This window comes from Galeopterus variegatus, unplaced genomic scaffold (assembly GCF_000696425.1).
Source record: "Galeopterus variegatus unplaced genomic scaffold, G_variegatus-3.0.2 Scaffold5301, whole genome shotgun sequence".
Taxonomy (NCBI): Eukaryota; Metazoa; Chordata; class Mammalia; order Dermoptera; family Cynocephalidae; genus Galeopterus; species Galeopterus variegatus.
In genome coordinates, this window is record NW_007731412.1 from 16,612 (window position 1) to 22,555 (window position 5,944).

General features: G+C 44.9%; 1 long non-coding RNA gene across 1 annotated transcript; it reads right to left on the reverse strand.

Moving 5' to 3' along the window:
• Positions 1-1,828: 1,828 nt before the first annotated feature.
• LOC103604640 lies at positions 1,829-5,676 on the reverse strand. The gene is made up of 2 exons (XR_551732.1): positions 5,301-5,676; positions 1,829-3,109 (listed from the first exon to the last, which is right to left on the reverse strand). It is a non-coding gene; the product is annotated as an uncharacterized LOC103604640 (long non-coding RNA).
• Between the last annotated feature and the right edge of the window lie 268 nt (positions 5,677-5,944).

Consider the following 5,944-nt stretch of genomic DNA (forward strand, 5'->3'; position numbering starts at 1 on the left):
GAACCAGTCAGAAAAGATTTCTCTTGTTAGTGATGCTTTCCTGTTTGCATAATAATGCACAAGCAAGTTGTGCACACCTTTTAAACATCTTGGACCTAGGCTTTTTCCAATCACTGCCAATTTTATTTTGTGTGTGCTTGTAGCATTAGCACACCCAAGAACAGTTACCCTTTGCTTGGCATTCTTGAAATCTGTTGGTGCCCTTTTGTCAGCCATTGTTAACATTTTTCTAGGAATGTAGCATCAGTATAGAACTGTTTCATCAACATTAAAAATCTGTTCAGGGCTAAGGTTTTCTTCAGATATTATCTTAGCAAATTCATCAATGTAATTTTTGGCAGTTTTGTGATCAGCAGAAGCTTTTTTACCACAGATTTTAAGATACTTGACATCGTGATGTTTTTTAAATTTCTGCAGCTGGTCTTCTAAATATTCACACTCACCTTTAATGTTCAATTTTTTTGTGGTATATTCTAGCTTGTTTCACAAACAGCAAATCAGTCAGTGGCATATCTTTACTTCTTTGTTGTAAAGAACAAAGTTCATTCAATCAACACACGATCAAGATCATTTTTGGTTCTATGCAATTTTTTCTATTTTTCATTAGTTCTTGGTTATCACTGTCACTGTAAAATTTGAAAAACTTGTCTTTCTGTTTCTTTAAGTCATATATGGTGGTGGTTCCCACACCATATTCTTCAGTGAAACACCTCACAGACACCCACCATCAAACTTTTGCAGTAACTCCACTTTCTGAGCTATTGATAAAGACAGATGCTTCCTTTTCTTCTTGCTGTTACCCATAGGTATATTGTTAACTCTGTGGATGTTTTTCAGTGCAATTAGTCTCCAAGTCACAAAATGTCAGCAAATAGCAGAAGCGTGTGTGACCGATGGAGGCAAATGCTGAGACAACAGAGGCGTCACATTTGCTCACGGTCAGTTTTGTTGCCAAATACCCTGATGCCAAAGTTACAAAAACACTTTTTGGGTTTTAGAGAGTGTTTTTTGTTTTTGTCTTATTTTGGAATTGTGGAGTAGAGATCATGAACTTTCACTTATGAGTCTCCTTATGATGCATTGTCCCAAGGAGCAAAAATCTCCTGGTTGCCCAACTGTGATATTGTGAAATATGTATTTGGTCTTCCATCCTGTCTCTTGGCATACAACTCCTAAAATCTAGTTTTTTTTCTTTTCCTTTTTTGTTTACTTTTTTCTTTTTTTCAATTAAAATTTTTTTTCTCATCTTTTTCCTTTTGTTTTCCTTCCTTTTTTTTTTTTTTTTTTTTACTTTTTTCTCCTTTTTTTTCCATTTTAAAATTTTTCTTCTCAAAGGAAAGAAAGACCACAGTGGTGCGTTGGACTTGCAGAGGGAGAGAACATACCTAGGGGTACACAGTGGAGTGAGGAAAGGGGAGTGGGGAGGCAGGTCAGGGATAACTGAGGGGATAATTGGGTGGGGGACGTGGGATATAATCACAATTGGTGGTAATGGACATGCTGCCAGTATGGATCTGGCCATCACATCACGTGGGATATAATCACAATTGGTGGTAATGGACATGCTGCCAGTATGGATCTGGCCATCACATCACGTGGGATATAATCACAATTGGTGGTAATGGACATGCTGCCAGTATGGATCTGGCCATCACATCACGTGGGATATAATCACAATTGGTGGTAATGGACATGCTGCCAGTATGGATCTGGCCATCACATCACGTGGGATATAATCACAATTGGTGGTAATGGACATGCTGCCAGTATGGATCTGGCCATCACATCCCTAACCAATAAAAAACCAAAACGTTAATAAAGAAAGAAATTTTTTCTTATCTTTTACCTTTCTTGAAAAATACATACATGTGTTTTTTATTGTAGTGAAAGATACATCACAAAAGATTTAACATTTTAGCCACTTTAAAGTGAGCAATCCAGTGGCATTTAGTACATTCACAATGTTGTCTGACCGTGATCTCTATTTGGTTTCAGAACTTTACATCACCCCAAAAGGAAACCTCATACCCATTAAGTAGCAACTCTCCGATCTCCCATGACTCTAGCCCCTGGTAACCATCCGTCTGCTTTCTGTCTCTTAAGGATTTGCCTATGATGCATGGTTAACAAAAAAATGAGCAGAACTAAAGAGTCTACAGCGAAGTATCTCCCACCCACGGTGCAATCACCATTCCCAGTTTCCTGCGTACCCCTCCAGGTAGTATATCCATAGGGGTACACATCCTGCCTTTTTACAAATACAAACGCAGCCAAGTCTATGTGGTTCTGCACTTGCTTTGCTCACTTAGATCTCAGAGTTCAATATGTGAAGACTGCACATTAGTCCCTGGGGTGGTTAAAGCACAATTAATTTAACCAGTCCCTGTGAGTGGACTTTCAGGTTTCCCTAGTGCTTTGTGAATGTAAACAATGATGGAATGAACATTACTCATACGTAAGGATGGGCACGTGTCAGTGTATGCACGTGCCCAAGTGCACACACAGGATTTATCCCTGGTGGTGGAGGTGTGGGGCCAAAGTCCATGTGCATTTTACATGTGGAGAAAGCAGCCCAAATTATCTTCTGTTACAGTGGTACTAATCTTCCCTTCCACCAGTGACAAATGTGACTATTTCCCCACATCACAGCCAACTTAGTGTATCAAGTCTTTTTATTTTAGCCAGGCCGGTTGGCCAAAAAAAAAAAAGTATGTCGCTGTGGTTTTCATCTATCCTTGATTGCTCTCTCATTCTCACCTCCCTTCTTCAAGCATCTGGGTGAACATTTGTGGGTGGTATCTTTTGATGTAGACAAGATGGTCATTGGAAGCAGCCCGATTCCAATTTTACCAGTTGGGATGGTCAGGAATTGGTCTAGCAGCTGTATGTGTGGGATAGATCTTTACCATCTTCAGAGGAGTTCTCAGGTGAAGGTGTTAGTGGGTGGGGGTCTTCTCTGAGGATGGTCTCTACTGGAATGTGGAGTCCTTAAGAGCAGGGGATAAAACTGTGTCTGAACCCAATTCACAGTGTCAGGTCAGGGCCAGGGTCAGCAGGAGGGACACAGCCACCTTGTTTGCTCAGGAATCCATGGAGAGGGATGAGAACCCTGCAAGTATAAATGAGCACCAAGTAAGCAATAATTCAACCCATCATTCAGCTCAGCAACCTTTCCTGGCTCTTATTTGTGAGAATGCAAAACACGACACTGACTTATTCCATTTCATAATAATTTTAGTCTGCCTTTTCCTAGTCCATTTTATAAGTTTTGAGCTTTTCAGGTGTTGCACTCACCCCTCAGAGTCAGGATGGCCCCCCCACACAAAATTTGGCTTGGATATACAGACTGATGTCACCACACACATACCAGGAGGGTATGAACAGATTTACTACTTACATAACGAGGCTTTCTAGGGATAGCAGAGCAAGCCTCCAAACTGGTTTGAAAAATGGCTTGAGAGAGAAAGGACTGGCTTGGGGTCAGTATAGTGGTTAAGGCACAGGGCCCATGTAGTGGATTGAATTATGTCTGCCCCAAACTCATTGAAACTTGAATTGTGCCCCCCAAGTTTTATGTATTAGAAACTTGGCCCCCACTGTGACTATTAAAAGGGTGGGGAATTCAATTATGGTAATTGGGAGGTGGAGCCTTGAAGAGGTGATTAGATTGTAGGACCATGCTGTAATGAATGGATTAAAAATGGCGGTCAGGGGCGTGGTTCTGAGGGATTAAAGAGGAGAGGAGAGTCTCTCTCTCTGCTCTCTGCTTCCACCATCCTGCAATGTGAGACCCCTGGGTCGCTGTCACCACCACCAGATGTGTTCTTTGGACTTTGGACGTCTTAGCCTCAGAAACTGTAAGCAATAAATTTCATTTTCTTTATAAATCACCCAGTTCTAGGTATTTTGTTATAAGCAACAGAAATTGATTAATACAACCTGGGGGAGGGTTCTTGCACTTGGTTTAAACTTCCCACCATCACCAAAGAAGGGAGAACCTCCGCTTTCTTATCAGCTGGACCAGATGTGGGACACAAGGGGGAAAGAAGGGTGGGGTTCAAAAGCTGTCAGCAGTCAAACATCAAAAAAACAGGATCAGACTCTTCATTACATGAGGCCTCCTTTTTTCTTTTTAGGCATAAATTAACAGAATTTAATTCCTTGGCTTTGAAAATTATAGGGCTGAGCAGCATTTACTAGTAAAAGAAATCCCAACAAGATAGAAAAGAGAAAGGGTTCCTTTTGTACCAGCAGTTGCATAAAAGCAGATGCTATGCTGAATCAAAAGCTTCCTTGCTTGATAAATGTTAGGTATTACCGAGGGACAGAAAGACCCGATAAACTCATCAGGAGAATGTGATGTTGCAAAGCTTGGGCCATTCCATTCCTGAGAGATCATGTACACCAGTTACAACAAGGAAAGCCAAGATGGGACACGTGCTTCAGTTTTGCCACCTTTCTCTTTGTCATCAGAATGATTTTTTTTTTTTTGGTGGGCTGGCTGGTTCAGGGATTGAACCCTGGACCTTGGTGTTATTAGCACCATGCTCTAACCAGATGAGCTAACCAGCCAGCCCATGATTTTGAATTTGCTACTTGCTAACAACTCCCTTAGGTAACAGAGGTGACCCACTTCATGGTGCCTGTAGGATAAAGGATTCACCTTGCCCAAAGAAAGGTCTGGCTCTTACCCAGCCTCTGGCAAGTAACCGCTAAGCCCCTGGAATACCCCACCTGATAAGAGTGTCTTGGTTTACCTGGGGCCCTGTACCATGCCAGACAGTCTATGCTAATTTGAGATTTATGGTGGGAGTGTTGGGACACACAGTATTACCTTGACCTCTGGAGGGGCTAGAGACTAAGGTAAGCCACACGGGTGATCAGCCATGTCTACATGACCAACCTCCAATAAAAGCCTTGGGTTGAAGGGCCTGGGTGAGCTTCCCTGGTTGGCAACACTCTATATTGTCACGCACCGTTGCTGGGAGCATTAAGTGCTGTCTACACAACTCCACTGGGAGAGAACCGGAAGCTCACCCTGGTCTCTCCTGGACTCCACCCTATGCACCTCTTCCCATTACTTGGTTCAATCTGTATCCTTGAGCTGTAATAAATGTTACCACGAGTGTAACAATTTTCCTGAGTTCTGCGAGTCCTTCCAGAGAATTACCGAACCCGAGGGTCCCCTCCCCTTTCTGGGCCTCAGTTTCCCCGGTATACTCAAGAAGGATACTGGCTTTAAGGATTCTCAGGACAAGCCTCAGTGGGTTCCGTCCACTCGTGCCTCCTTGCCAGCTTACCTGAGGTCCCGCTCCTTTTCCTGGCAACAGCCACCCTCCGCGCCTCTTTCAGCCAATCCTCGCGCTAGCCCGGCTTCTAGCCCCGCCCCTAGCCCCGCCCCCGTCACTGTCCCGCCTCTAACACCGGCCCTTCCCTGCTCCTGGGCCGCGCGCCAGCCATGTCCTTGCAGCTTCGTTGGCCGCCGCCACATTCACGCACGTTTCCGTTCCCCTCTGTGACCTAAACCGCCGAGACTGCTCGGGGCCGCTCTTCAGGCTAAAGATGGGGAGAGTAAAGCGATGAGTGTCATTAGACGGCTGGGTCCTCAAGCACCAGGCCTTTGGGGCTTCAGACTGGGGGGCAACCTCTCCCGCAAAGTCCACTCCCCGACAGGCGTTGGCAGCGCCGCTGCGTGCGCAGCCTCTTGCGTCGCCTCTTTAACGAACTGCAATTCCCAGAACCTCGCGAGACTTGGGCTCCTCAGCCGGACGCGCCTCTGATGGCGGAGGCGGAGGGAACCCTGGCGTCCGAGGCCGATTTCGCTCGGGGTACACGGTGTCCGGGGTTTTCTGGCTTCCGCTTGCGGAGTGGAGGAGAAAGCGGCCACACCGGCTGTCGTGTCGTTTCGGCCGATCACAGGTTACGTCCTGTGAGCCGCTCTCCC